At 45.5% G+C, this 15704-nt stretch overlaps 1 protein-coding gene across 1 annotated transcript in view; it reads right to left on the bottom strand.

Moving 5' to 3' along the window:
• Tslp (thymic stromal lymphopoietin) overlaps positions 1-15704 on the bottom strand; it is a 160214-nt gene that overhangs the window by 121529 nt on the left and 22981 nt on the right. The gene's annotated exons all lie outside the window — the stretch shown is intronic.

Here is a 15704-nt window from a genome sequence, read left to right as displayed (position 1 = left end):
GTCATGAACCCTTATGGGTCAGAAACATATCACTTGTCTTTGCATTTGCATCCCCTGGGCTTTTCTCAAGCATTCTCTGCCCTGTTATATACAGCCCTGGTAGGGAAGGACCTTTAGTCTTTTGGCCAAGTGGCTTCTTTCCTATGTTAATCTTGTTTGTTTTAGTATGTTTGTGTGTCTGTGTGTCTGTGTGTCCACTGAGTGAGTGCAGATGCCACCATGGAGGCCAGAACAGGGCATCAGACCTCTTGGAGCTGGTGCTCACAGACGATTACAAGCTGCCCAATGTGGGTGCTGAGAACTCAACTCTAGTCTTACCCCCAAAGCAATGAATACTTGCAACTGCTAAGCCATCTCTCCAGCTGACCCTATGCTAATCTTGATGTCCCCCAACCCGGGGTGCGGGGGTGGGGGGAGAGGGTGCTATTCTCCTGACAGCATTCACAGAAATCACTCTTTGAGTTCAGTTCAAATACCACGTGAGTCTGAGGTTGAAGAAAAAAGAAGAGCAGCTAAGGAACCTGAGCAGGGCCATTTGATGGCCAGCACATCACCTGCCCTGCCCTTAACGGTGCCTCCTTCCCAGGGGAGCAGAGTTACTGTGGTGAGCTACCACCTGAGTGAGCCCACCTGACAGAGCTATTCTTCCTTATAGTCCCCAATGAGCACCCGTCAAAGGTATTCTTTTCCTGGATAGCTGAAGAGGAGCAAGCATCCAGTAGGCTGGAGATTTCACTAATGCCCTCTGCGTAAGAGCAGTAATATTCAGAGTGGAGTGAATAGTGCTTGCTTGTCATGGATCCCTTATTTTATGTGACCCAATTCTTTTAGCACCTGTACAGTTTGACTTTTTTTCTTTTGTTCCTGGAACCTTGTCTGTCCCCCTAGAATACACCTCACCTACTCTGTAACCTTGTCAGTCCTCCTAGAGTATACCTCACCTATATAGTCTCCATAGAGTTCACCTTGTCTACTGGAACCCTGTCAGTCCCCTCATGAGCCACTTGTGATCTTATTTAGGATCCTAAGCCACCATTTGAAGATAATAGTTTCCAAAGCCACCATATCCTATCTATGAGCACTGTAAAGATACTGAATCGTGACTCTCCTCTCTCAGAAGCCCACACCCGTGCCCACGGCCTTCCCAAAGACCACTTTCTCTCAGCTCATATGCTTAAAAGCCTATGTTCGAAAAGTCTTTGTGGCTGTCGAAATGGCTCAGCAAGTAAAAATGTTTATCACAAGACTCGATAACCTGGGTTTGACCCCCAGGACAGGACTCAGGGTGGAAGAAAAAAAGTAACTCCTAAAACCTGTCCTCTAACCTCTACAAATGGGCTATGCACATGCTCATATTTACACATGTACACACCTACACACATGCACATACACACTGCATATGTGTCATAAAAATCAATAAGATACTCTCAAAATGCCTTTTAATAAGCTCAACTCAGCTTCATACTGGTTGACCATGAAATTCTTTTCTGGCTCATGGCCAACAATTTAGTTTTTTTTACCTGAGAGGAGGCCCTTATAAGAATAATGGGACACCTCAGGCATCTGCAGGTGGCAGTATGAAGCTGGGTCTCTGTCCCTGCCATTTTGGACAAGACCACACTGATCTCCCCTTTGTGAATCTCCCCCAAGTCACTGTGAATCATATGATGCCAACAACTTTGACGTAACTCAGGAGTAAAAGTGCCTGGAGGGCTGGGGAACTGACTTAATTGACACAGGGCAAACAACGATGATTGAGTACAGAAGCCCGTGATGCAGAGAAACCAGGCGTGGAGTACATGCTTGTCCACTTAGCACTGAGAACCAGAAAAAGGCGATCTCCAGAGCTTGCTGCCCAATCAGTGGCCTTCATGATCAGTGACAGACCCTGTCTCTAAATCCAAGATGAAGAAGGATTGAGGAAGACAGCCAGCATCAAATTCTAGCCTTTTTATGAAAATATACACATGCACTTGTACACATACACACGCACACACACACACACACACACACACACTAATAATCAAGTTAGAGAAAAACACCACACACACACACACACACACACACACACACACTAATAATCAAGTTAGAGAAAAACACCACACACACACACACACACACACACACACACACACACACACACATACACACACACTAATAATCAAGTTAGGGAAAAACACCACTGGAGTCAGTCTGCTCCAGTTTGTTTGTTGGCCAGCATCTGCTTCTATTCCCTGATGACAGCACTAAGAGTGTTAGAAGGAAGCAGCCTTTTCCTGTTATTGACTATAGCTAAACTTTCTCTAAGGCAGCAGAGTAGAAATGAAAAGTAGCAGGATCTCACCACTCTTGGAAGTTAGTCAGCACTGGCCACGGCCCCTGCTTGCTGCCAGGGACAGCAGAGGCTGGGACTTGCCTTCGCTTCCTGGGAACAGACGCTCCTCTTGCCACAGAGGCTTCTAAGTTGGCCAACTACAGTGAGCCGTCTTCCTTTTTGCACAGAAGGCCCAATGGTGATGAGGACTGTCAGAATGGATACAGAAACCCAAGACGCTGCTTCTCCCTGAGACCCCACTCCTGGAGCTATGAAACACCCCGTGATTTCTAAAGCACTTTCTGTGCACCCCTTTGCAATGTTGTTCTGGTACGCTTTGCTATATGACCGGTGAGCCAGTGTCATTAGAAGACTCATCCTATTGACCATTGGTGGCTGGTAAGAGACAGGGAGTCAGTTTTCTTTAAGAGTACAGCCCCTGGGAAGTCACTGGGACAGACAGAACAGCAGCAGGAGCAGCAGCAGCCTGGAGGCTTACAAACATCCAGCTGAAACCAACAAGGAGGCCCAGGGGACTGAGTTCCCACCTGAGCCTTCTCTCCATTGAATTTCCGGGTTCCTAGTTCTGTTCCAGGCATTTTTATACCATGGGATAAATACTAGCAACTCTACTGGAAAGAGTCTATTTTTCTGGCTGGAGAGATGGCTCAGCGGCTAAGAACACTGGCTGCTTTTCCAGAGGTCCTGAGTTCAATTCCCAGCAACCACATGGTGGCTCACAGCCCTCTATAATGAGATCTGGTGCCCTCTTCTGGTGTGCAGGCACACATGCAGGCAGAGCACTGTATATGTAATAAATAAATCTCTCTTTTTTTTAAAGCTTATTTTCCAGCTGTCCTCAAAAACACAGTATTTTTCATACTCTTAGCTGCTTGTTATAGTTCTCTGTGCTCATTACAGAGGGTGAGGCTGGCCTAGGACAGGGCGCAGGGTGGAGAATTGGAGTAAACAAAAGGAAAACCTCATCATTTCCAAAGTCTGCTTTCAACAAGCTTAACAGCACAGGAAAATTTCCAACATAACGTACAGGCACAAACCCCACCAGGAGTACTTGTAAGAGACAGGACATATCAAAAACAGCAACAATAAACTGTGATGTCCAAGTGCAGTAGAAAGCTGGCTGGCCTTCTGTAAACAATCCACAAAGCCTCACCACACTCACAGTTGACAACCCAAGCTTTTGCCATTCTCTGGCCCAGTTCCATTTTCAGTAACGTCTTTCTTTTCATTGATAAATTATATCAGTCACTGTCCATGTGCTCCGGCCTAGTCCAAGTCCTTGTCCCAAGACATAAGGAACTGGAAGTCTCAGGAAGTGCCCTATAGACTGATGCTCTCATCCCTAGTGATAGCGCTCCTTCCTGATTCTTTTCCATTATCTTCGGGGTCAGGGGACAGAGCAACCATGGCAGAGCACAGAAGCAGGATAGTCTCTACAGGGTTGGATTGGTAAGGCACCTTATACGTTCAATGAACACATGAGCTATGACACACAGAGTGGCATCCTCAGGCATCCAGCTGAGACGAGCAGAAGCCAAGTCACAACTGGAGAAGCTGGGGTCTAAGCAGAAACACCGTACTTTCCATCAGGTTTCGGGGTGGAAAGAGAAAGCATGCCTGAAGATCTGCAAGAACAGCCCCAGGAATCAGAGAGGTAAGCAGTCGCTCAATAGCCAGGATGCCTGGATTTTAAAACAGGCTCCACCATCGGCTCTGTGGCCTTGACAGAGTAAACCAGGCTCTCTGTGTCTTATTTTCCATGACTTTGAAGTTGTTACTTGGTTTCTGGGGGGGGGGGGTGTTTTTGGTTTTTGTTTTGTTTTGTTTTTTAATTGCATGATGCAAAATATTCTAAATAAAAAAGAGCATCTCAAGGGCTAGTTAATTGCCTTATAGGCATATTTCATAAACTACATTGAATGGGAGTTTGGGGGGTGTCTTAGAAGGGCGTAGAGACTCTCTCAGCCCTTGATGGACTTTGCTGGAGTGGGGGTGGGGTGGAGGCGAGGTGGCAGCTAGGGCTCCAGGAAACTCTGCAGCTACCAAAACTGCCCAGAGCCAGGGTACTTTTTGGAGATTTTGTTGTTTCACAAATTCAAGTAATGAAACTCAGGGCGGAGCCACAGAGGGCGAGTTTTAGGAAGATGTTTACTACAAAGGCATGGATGAAGGCGTAGAAGAGAAAGAAAAAAAAAAAAAAAAAAAAAAAAAAAAAAAAAAAAAAGGACAGGGCTTACGCACAGAGTCCCTGGTGACCAGAGAGGCCACTAGTGAAGCTGCTGTGTCCCTACAGCTTTCTAAAGCACTTACGGAAGAAACAGGAGTGGGCTGGAGGGTGGGGTAGTCAGCGCAAATGGTCCAACCACGAGATGTCCAGATACTTCCTCGCGTTTCAGTGACACCCTCACTCCAGGCAAAGGGTAAGAGCGGACCAGGAACCAGGCAACACAGTTCTCGCTCCGCATTTCTGGCCTCCACGAAGGAGGGATTCTTAAGCACTGCTGCTGAGGGATCTCTGGCCTCCTGGTCAGTCTTTATCTTCTGTTCCCAACAACACGATTAAGATTATGAGTAAATACAGAAGCAAATTACAGACTATGGTCTTTAGGAAGCACAGAAGAAAACACAGGATCTTAGTGTCGGATTATGGCTGGAGCCAGTGGTTCAAGGGGACAACGGGTACGTGACTGGGAACTACGGAGTTGATTAGAAGAGTTATTGACACCAGGGACAGACAGACAGGCAGAGGTCAACAGCATGCTCGGATCTCTGAAGGCAGCCAGCCAGAGCCCGTTTGGCCATGAAGGGAGTGTCTGCAGACGTGTTCTGAGGATTGGGACGCCTCAGAGCACAAAGCCTGAATTCGGGTCTTCTGATTCCCAGGCAGGATGCAGGCGGTGCCAATATTGCCAATAACTCACTTCCCCAGTGATATATCTTGTCTGTGCTAGCTAGTGACTCACAGACAACAAACATCTCAATAGGATGCCTATCTCTGTCTGAGAGAGGAAATCAGATTTTGGCATTACCACGTGAAATGAAGAATACATTCTCAAAATCAAAGGTCTAGGACCTTAAATTGTTCCTGGAACAGGAGGTGGGTGGAAGAGGAGAGAGGTGAGGGAGGGAAAGACAGACAGACAGACTGCAGTGCTTGCTACAGCCATGAGAACAGGCAAACTTTAAAATTAACTAGTGTCCATTGCAAACAGGCCAAGAGAAAAGAGCAATCACAATGTGATGGGATCCTGGCAGCCTGAGTTCTATGGAGCCTTAAAAATACATAAGCTAAAACCCCATCCCAGGATAAATCTCAGTCTTGGGGAGAAACTACTGTGTACAAAGCCCACATTGAGAAGTGAAGAAAATGACGGAGAAGAGGTGAAAAATAAGCAGACTGTTAGGAGAGAAAACTGACGACACAGAGAATAAAAACATAGTTTTTAATCTCCGGGGAAACAACCCAAATGGGACCTGGAGGTAAGGAAAGCTCTGAAAGGCATCCTGATGTGGTTCCCTCCTCCAAGATACAGAGAATTCATACACAGAAGACATCCCTAGTGAGTCAGGCTTCCAACCATCCTGGCTGGAATGAGAAGATTCTAAAGAGACTCTGTGTTGCTCTGCTTGGCCATCAGACTACTGAGATAATCAACTTCAACTAGGCTTTCCCCAGGTGTCTTGTGCTGGGTGAAAAGACTGCAGCTTGGTGCCAGCTACAGAAGGTGTTCTGTCCCAGGAAGAGACTTCCATAGTTCGGGCAGCTTGTCAAAACACCTTGCACGGGAGCCTGGCACTGAACTAATGATGATGGATCCACACTGTGACCATGACCACTTGCTATGCATGCCTCTGGCTCTCTATTTAAACCGAGGTCACACTTTGGGACTCCAGAGATGGACTAGGAGGTCATTTAATGTCCTTGCTTTTCTTTCTTTCTTTCTTTCTTTCTTTTTTTCTTTCTTTCCTTTCTTTCTTTTTCTTGAAACAGGGTTTCTCTGTATAGCCTTGGCTGTCCTGGACTCACTTTGTAGACCAGGCTGACCTCGAATTCACAGAAATCTGCCTGCCTCTGCCTCCTGAGTGCTGGGATTAAGGAAGGGGAAGCAGGTTACCCTGATGAGACTTGATAGGCTATGATCATATGGTGGGGGAGGAGGTCCCCTTCTTTCAGAGGCCTAGGGGAGGGGAATAGGGTAGAAGAGGGAAGGAGGGGGAATGGGAAGATACAAGTGAGGGGACAACAGTCGAGATGTAATCTGAATAAAATTTTTTTTTTTTTTAAGGCATGCACTACTGTGCCCGGCTCTCCTTGCTTTTCTCATCAACATGGTCACATGGAGAGAATTTTTCCCTGCTTGTCATTACTACTTTGTCCCTTTAACTGCCCTATAGGGATAACAGGGCTAATGCTGTGGGCCTAGCAACTCCAGTAACATGATCACAAATGAACTAAGAAGAGTTGTGGAGTGGCAGACACTAAGAAACGACAACATAGATTACCATTGCATAACAATAAAAAGCTAAGTGGTTGAGCACAGGAGTGTTGGGGTAGAAAACTCCTGGCTGAGAGACTAGAATTTCTGGCCTAGATAGAGACCTAATACTCTAGATGGCAAGGTCCTGGGAGGGATCACCCGTCAGGAAGAAGGGCTTTTCTTAAGTCATGATAAAGAGATAGATGGGCTAATTAGCCCTTTAATGACATGCTGTGCTTTTCTGCCCCAGACTCCCAGTGTTTGGGGGGCTTCACTAAACTCTTCCTCCCCATCATGTGGCTGCTTGTCGGCCATGTGTCATGTGTCATGTGTCTGACTCTACTCCCCTCTTCTCCCCTCCATCCCCCTCTTGGTGGCAGCCACTATGCTGTTTAGTTTGCCTGCCCTGATTTTTTTCCTAATAAAATTGTCCTTGCGCTTCCATTTGAGTCCGTTCTTAAGTTCTTCTATTAATGAGTTTAAGAACCTTGAGAGGGGACCCTGACTTCCCTGTGTCGGAAGGATTTTAGAAAATATAATAGAGTTCAGAGCACTCTAGTAAAATTATTTCAGAAGCAAAACAGAGATAAATAAAAGACAAGATAAAAATAAGCATAAAACATCAGGGCTTGTCAAATTACCTAGAAAACAATGAACTGGAGACAAAGGATATACAAGACCATATGGTAGACATAGAAAGATGTTAATAAAATCCAATATACATTGATTTAGAGTTTCAAAACTAAGCAATAAGTGAAAATAATGGCTAAAATATAATTCAGGATCGTTTTTCTGAGTCAAAGCATTACATGAATCTACAGAGCGTGCTGCATCCTATGAACTGTTCCCAGAGTGCTTAGGGCCATAGCCCTGGGAGGCCTAGAAAAGCTGTGTTTAGTGACCTATCCTCTGTTGGCCAATTAAGCAGATAAGTGACCTCAGCGATTTAGTCAACGTGACCATTCTGGGAAGCTGAATAATGAGGTCCAGTGACCCTTCACCCCAAGTCTATGTCTGTCCTAACACAAGGCTTGGGGTTGAATAGAGAAGCCAGACGTATAGATTGCTAAGAAGTCATTGTCAGTGTGTGGTCTGGCCCATCATCATTGTCTCAGCTTCAGTCTCTCCTGAAAAAATGAGTTGGCAAGTTGTCAGAACTGTGTGAAATCTCCTCTGGGGACAATAGTTCCTTCTATTAGCTCTCACCAGCATTCAGCCTTTTATCTTTTCCCAGCATAAGATTTCTGGAGAAATATGAGTTTCTTAAAAAGCCATTATATCAGTCTGATAGCCAAATGGAGGGACACCAAGTGTCTCATGTAAAAATTCTGTTTCAGGTATGGTGGTTTGAGTGTGAATAGCCCCCATTAGCTCAACTATTTGAACACTCAGTGCCTAGTTGGTGGAAAGAACTGTTTAGAAAGGATTAGGAGGTTGGTCTTGTTGGAGGTGTCACCGGGAGCAGGAAGTCCGCACTATTCCCGGTTGGTCCCAACCTCCTCCGCCTCCTGCTTGTGGATCAGATAAGAGCCCCCAGCTTCTGCTGCAGCACCGGCCTGCCTGCCTGCCCACCTGCTGCCATGCTTCCTGCCATAATGCTAATGAACTCAAACTCTCTGGAACCGTGAGCCCCCAGATTAGACACCTTCTTTTATTCGTCGCCTTGGTCACAGTGTGTTGTCACAAATATAGAAAGTAACTAGGATACCAGGTGAAGAAAAAAGGGGGGAGGAAGAAAAGATAGTATGGAATGAAAAAGAAAGGAAATGAAAAGAGAGGGAAAACAGGGAGAACAGGGTTACTTGGGAATTTCTGGCAAAACTTCAAATAATATATAAGCTGAATAAATTAGTGCACCAATTAGACTTTCTTCTGTCCAGCAGTCTTTCATCAGAGTATTTGAAAGGTTTAAGAAAGTGAACTGTAAATCAGTGATTTCACCTCGTCCAACTGGTCAGCACGCTGAAAGTCACTGGTGCGATTTGATTCTTATGCAAGAATACAGGGGATGTTGTTTTCCTGATTCTCCCGCAAGTCTAAGGAGTGAGCTTTACGCAGCTTGGCTGCACAGACAGTATCAGACAGGTGGTAAACATACTCTGCTACTATGAGGGGGTGCAAGTCATGGGGGTGCAAGTCATGGTTATGAGGGGTGCATGCAGAATGCCATGATGTCGGGCTGTCACAACGAGGCATTAGAGGGTGGAGAGACAGCTCTGTGGTTAAGAGCATGTACTATTTTTTTCAAAGGATCCAAGTTCTGTTCCCAAAGCTAACACAGATGCTTTATAAACACTTGTAACTCCAGCTCCAGGGGATCCATGCCCTCTTCTGTCCTCTGTAGGTGTTGCAACTCATGTGCACAGGGGCACACACATGCACACGTACACACACACACACACACACACACACACACACACACACACACACACACACCCTTAAAATTAAAGAAAAAATGTTTAAATAAGTGGGTGTTTGGGCTGGAGAGATAATTAGGTCCTTGAAGTGCTTGCTGTGAAACACTTCGGAGCTGAGGCTAGATCTAAGATGTCATATGAGGGCTTGTCTGTGACCCCAGTGCTGCGGAGGACAGAGGCAGGAGGATCATTGGAGCTTGCTAACCCCAAGTCAAGCGACAGACCCTATCTCAATGGAATAAGGCTGAACATGACTGAGAAGGGCACTGAAGTCCTCCTCTGGCCTCTACAGATGCAGAAGCATGTGTACCTCTAAACATGTGTATGCATACTACACACACACACACACACACACACACACACACACACTGGTGTGGCTGAGCTAAGGGAGGTGTGATGACTCAATGTACTACTGTCCACAAAAGTAGTGAAAATACTGGCAGGGCCAAATTACTCACCCACTGTTTCAGAAATGTGTTAGTCAGCTCCGTCACCATGGGATAAATCAACTGAAGAGAGGAAATGTTTATTTTGGTATAAAACTGGAAAGAATTCAGAATCATTGCATCATCGACAGAGATAACTGAGCGTATCTTAATGAAACATATCTGGAAAGACCATTCATTAGCTGGACACTATTAACAACTAAAAGAGAACCCAGTAGAATAGGTGGCTCATAGGATCAGAATGTGAAAGCCAGTATATCCCAACTATAAACGGCCAGCCTATATTCAGAGACTGCAAATATGACAGCAAGGAGGACTTGAAAATGTGTGTGTCTGTTGGAAACCGAAGGTTGATTTTGACTACCTTCTGTTCTGGCTTATCTTTTTGAGACAAGGCCTCTCACTAAACCTACAGTATGTACTTTTAGCTACAGCAGTGTCTTGGCTAGGGCTTCTGTTGCTGTGATGAAACACTGTGAGCAAAGGGAACTAGAGGGTGGGGTGGGGCATATTTTTATCTTACACTTCCATCACAGAGGAAAGTCAGGGCAGGAACTCAAGCAGGGCAGGAACCTGGAGGGAGGAGCAGATGCAGGAGCTACGGAGGGGTGCTGTTTACTGGCTTACTCCTGATGGCAAGCAAAAATGTATGTCTCTCCAGAAAATGTCGTGCAACTGGGATGTTGTTGTAGAAGGAATGATTTTCAGTGTTAACCTGTTAAATCTTCTACAAAGATCGTCATAGCCTGGGGCAAGGTTTGGTATTTGTTCTGCTGGGTCTGTTTTGAATTTGTAGAAAGTAAAATCCAAATACTCCTAGAATGTTTGAATCTACAGATCACCTGTGTTTCAGGTCTTAGAGGTGACCCATAGAGGACGAGGGGCCCTGGAGGAAGTATGAGGAAGTGGACATTGCCTCTCTGTACACCAGGGACAATGCTGGGATCACATCTGGCGTTTCCTTACCTGTTTCTTCTGGAACACCCTTCTGACAGGGCTTCAGGCTGAATCACTATTGCTTCTTGTGGTGATTTATATTGATTGTCGACGCTCTGCATTTTTTCACTTCATTTATCTAACCATCCTGGCAGGAAAGAAGGTATTCCAAAGAGACACCTGTGCCCACTTGCCCCTGTGGCTGTCAGGATATTTAAACGATGGATCCCAGGAAAAAAGGAAATTTCTCAGGAGTGTCCTTTTAGAAGAAGCTAAAGCCTGGTACTAACCAGAGGAGGATGCAGTGGTTTGTGTGGAAATGACCTCCCCCCCCACCCCCGTATGCTCATAGATTTGAGTGCTTGGTCATTAGGGAGTGGTGCTATTTGACAGGAGATAGGAAATGTGGCCTTGTTGGAGGAAGCATGTCACTAGGGGATGGGGGTGAGCTTTGGGGTTTCAAATGCTCAAGCCAGGCCCAGTCTCTACCTGCTGCCTGCACATCTGGATGTAGAACTCTCCGCTCCTTCTGCAGCACTCTGTTTGCCTGCATGCTACCAGGCTTCCTGTCATACTGGCAGTGGACTATATCTCTAAAGTGTAAACCAGCCCCAATTAAATGCTTTCCTCTGTACGAGCTGCCATGGTCAGGGTGCATCTTCACAGTAATAGAACACTGAAAGATCCAAAGGAGCTTGTCTCCTAGGAAGAGATTTCACACACCTCTGACAACTTGTCAAAGCCCTCTGTGGGAGAGACAGGCGCGCAGGGAATGCTGTGTCCATGATGCGAAGACAGTTCCTTTACCAAGCCCTCCATTTAAACCTAAACTCCCCCGTACATTGCCTTAGGGGTAGGGCATTAGTGGACGTCTGTAGTCCTCTTTCCAGTGTGATCACACTAAGGAAATCTCTTTTCCCAACATCTCAGTACTAGTCTGTCTCTTTAATTGGCAAGTGACCAGTCCTGATTTGTTTAGGCTTCCAGTCCATGCTCTGACCCCAACAATCCTGGCAACATTGATCCACTCTCTTTTTTTTACACTTGCCTCCATGAGCTGCAGAGCCCTCCAGGGCACATGACTCCCAAAGCTTTCCTTAGCTCACTGCAATGGACAAACTAAAGTCAAACCCAACCTCACCACTTCCCTCTTATCCCTCCCTTTCCTTACTCCTTGTTTGCTCCTCCAATGTCAATGTCTCTGGTCCCAATGGATCTTGGCCTAAAATAATAGCCCAGTGAAGTGGGTGGAATGGGATGATCTTGAATATACTTTCTTGCCTCAGGTGAGAATAACTCATGGGGGAAAGGCTAGGGTGCTAGATAATTAAAGGCCATCAAAGCTATGCCAGACAAGCAGCATATGGGTCCTTTGTGTCACAAACTTGAAGAATAAATTTCCTGGAAAACAGAAGGGTGTGTTCCAGAACAGTTTAATTAAAAGTCAGTACGTAAGATAAATAAAGCAGGCAAAACTCCCGGGCAACAGGAGCAGGTCAAAGATGGGTGGCCACTGAGAGTGTCTGTTTAGAGGCTGAGAAGAGTTCAATGTTCAGAGACCCAGGAAAGTGAACTAGGAGACCCAGGAAGTTCAACCATATATCCCACAAGCTGTGCACTCAGCTGCCCCATCCTGGTGTCCAGGCAGGAGTTTGGGGGTTTATCTTTAAGGGCCAACAACATATCTGATGCACATAACTTCCTGGCGTCTGCGTTCATTAAGTTACCATGTAAAAGAATAAGAAAAATGAAAGATAAGAAATCAGAATGTGAATCAATGCCTCTAAAAATGCCTGATCCTGTTGGCCTCCAAGCATGCCATAACTGCCGATTGAATCAGAGACATTTCTGGCTTCCATCCGAGATAAAGCTGACTGTCAAGGACAAGAAGCAGAACTGCTCATGTTCAGTCCCTGCCATAAGCAGAATGGTGTAGCATGTGGTTTGGTTATAGACTCATCGCATCTGACCAAGCTTGGCATGGGGCTATCCATGTAATTCCCCAAATTACAATGTCTTATTTTCTTTTTAATATGTATGGCTCTTATAGATCCCTTCATTCCAAGAGATGTTCTGGAAGCTTCTATATGGTAGGGAAGTACTATCAGATGGGAAGTTGAGTGGGTCTCTCTCAACATCACCGTGGACTTGACTCTCCCAAGTGCAGCATGGGATAGCAAGGCCTTGTGAGGGGGCATTTAAACCATGCCGTCAGCCACTCCAGCATCTAATAGATGTCTGCAGGCTGTGGAACTTAGATGAGTCTAGCAGTTGAACGCCTATCTCTGGACCCACTCTGCATTCCATTGTAAAGTTCCCACTGGCTAGAAACAGGTAAGTTCCTAAGTGTAGCAATCTTTGAGGATAACACGTAATCATAAGATGACACTGTCTTTCCTCTTTAAAGAGAGAAGAGGTTATTCCTAATTCAGGGCAGTTTCACCCGAAATACCTCACTAAGAAAGAAAAAGAAAACATGTAGTTTGTTAAGTAGCCAGATAGGTATTAGTAGGCTTGGCTGCCATTAAAGGTAGACTTCTCCCTCCTAACCAGCTTTGGACACCATGTCTCTCCCTCCCTGGTAACACCAGAAAGGGAAATACCACAACTGCTCTCTTAAGATTTAAAATACACAGGAAAATGTAGAAGCATTTATCATTAGGCCACATTATGGAAAAGCTGCTTTCTCCTCGTCAAAAGACTAGATTGGCAGTTCTGTTATTAGCTCTAAGAGGAAACATAGTGTTCTGATCTGCCTCAAATATTAGAAGACTACACACTGTGTCTCCTACTTAAGAGTTAAGCCAACTGTGCCTGTCAATCACCTGACCAAGCAAAAACACCTCAGGAAAGCTGAATCATATGAAAATAGGCTAAGGAAATGGGAGAAATGGTTATTCCCCTAGTGAGATAATGGACTTATATAGCCCAGAGTGCTTTCCTTCAGGCAGTTCCTGACAGATCTGCACTGACAAACATGCTCTAACTCAAAAGTCATGACTCCCCTCCCTCCCCTCCCCTCCTCCTCCTGCCCTTTTATCCCTTCATTGGACACCAGCCATATTCTAAGCATGTTGCCCTCACACTGTGTTTTCTCAGTGTTTCTGTGAGGACTCTCGTTCCCTTTTCTACGCTTGTGGCAGACACTAGCTCAAAGGGCATTTTCCTTCTCCCAGGATCTTCTGGTATTTACAGTTGCCTAGCCTGTTATTATTTTAACCAAAAGCTCTAATAAATGGCCCGGAACTTCTGTCTAAGTCAGTTTTCAAATTATTCTAGCAGTAAGACTATGAACCCACAAAGGAGAGTCCTGATCCAGGCAGGATGTGTTCACATGGGCAGGTGTGAATGTGTCAAGACACTAACAATGACTTCCACACAGCAAAGTGCTTGCCTTGATGTATTTACGTGCATTTATGGCCAGACATGGGTTCACCTTAAATGTATTCTACACAGGTCTCTCGGGGTTTTCACCTCTTGGTCTCTGAGTCCGAGGCAGCTTGGATTTACATACTGAGACAATTTCATTACACGGGATGAAAGTTAATCTGCTGTAAATCTCCCTGGCTGTTGGCAGTTTGGCAGAAACTCATTTACAGTAACCAAAGAACAAGAAGAAGTGTAACAAGCACGCTCGCCCAGGTGATGGGAGAAGGTAGCCTGTGCACTTAGAGCAATCCTAAAATACAATTAAAGCACATGTGAACAGAACCACTGTGCCTTCCTAGATGTTACCACTGGCTGCCTTCTGCTGAATTTCTATGCTGGTTTTTCTTCAGTGCCCAGGCCTTAAAAGTCCCATCGGAGGGGCTGAAGAGATGCAGAGTCCATAAGGCCAGTGCCATGCACGCAGGAGAATGTGAGTTTGGATTCCTAGCACCCACATAAAATAGAGACGTGATGGGGGTGTCTGTAACCCCAGCACTGGGAGGAAGGAGGCAGGCACACCCCTAGAGCTGCCACCCATTCTCAAAAAATTGATCAGTTCAGTGAGAGACCCTGTCTCAAAATATAAGGTAAAAAATGATTGGAAAAGACGCCTGTCTACTACTGTAATTGGCAGTGTAAATCTGAGAGGGCGGGGCCTAAAATGAGTCCGATTAGCCACCTTTATTCAGAGCATCAGATGATTTATGCTCTGAGAGTTATGAAGAACCACATGAGTAAAGTGTTCAATCACAAAGACAAACTACACAGGGCAAAACCATGCTTTTCCACAGAAGCACGTGACTAACAGCAGCAGAAGCAAACCCACTCCTATCTGCCTCACCTGGGAGGAACCCAAAACCACATTCCAAGAACAGTTCTGTTTTGAAAAAACTCAGGCCACAGACTCTTGTTCTCTTGCAGTTTTCTCATAGGCACTCAGAATTCACCTCACATGGCTCCATTTTTGAACCATGTTCCACAACACCCCATGGCCACTTCTGGCTTCAATACACATGTGCACACACATGCACATTTACAGGCACCCACACATGCGTGAACATGTACGTCTATTATAAACACATTTAAAAATCCCATCAGAATGGCCCTGCTTGTATATGATTATATGTAGTCACTTGATGACGCAACATGTTTCATGCCTACCACAGTCATTTCTCATTTCTTCCACTTCCTAAATTGTCTATGACCCTGGGGCCCACTCAGACAAAACCTTCAGATTGAATTTACTCTCATCTAATGCTCCGTGCACAGTTTATTAAGCTTTCAGCAGTCAATAGAGTTCAAACATAAGAGCATATAATCAATTTCTCTGATTACCCCTTTTCTTATGTATGTGGTCTATGCATGTGTGTACATGTGTGCAGATGCGATCATCTGTGCGTGGGGGGCGTAGAGGTCAGAGGCTGATTTCATGCATCTATCACTCTTCGCCTTATTTTTTGAAACAGGCTCTCTTCCTGAACCTGGAATTTCATATTTTGGTTGTAGTGACTGGCCAGCTCCCACCTCTGAGCTCTGAGGTTCCATTCTACCACACTCTGCTTTTTATGTGGGTGTCAGGGATATGAGCATTCCTCGTGCATGCGCAGCAAACCACATAGCCACTGAGCCCTTGCTCTGGCCCCAAGTGCCACTTTTTCACCCC

This window comes from Acomys russatus, chromosome 20, assembly GCF_903995435.1.
Source record: "Acomys russatus chromosome 20, mAcoRus1.1, whole genome shotgun sequence".
Taxonomy (NCBI): domain Eukaryota; kingdom Metazoa; phylum Chordata; class Mammalia; order Rodentia; family Muridae; genus Acomys; species Acomys russatus.
This window is presented reverse-complemented; position numbering and strand designations above follow the sequence as displayed.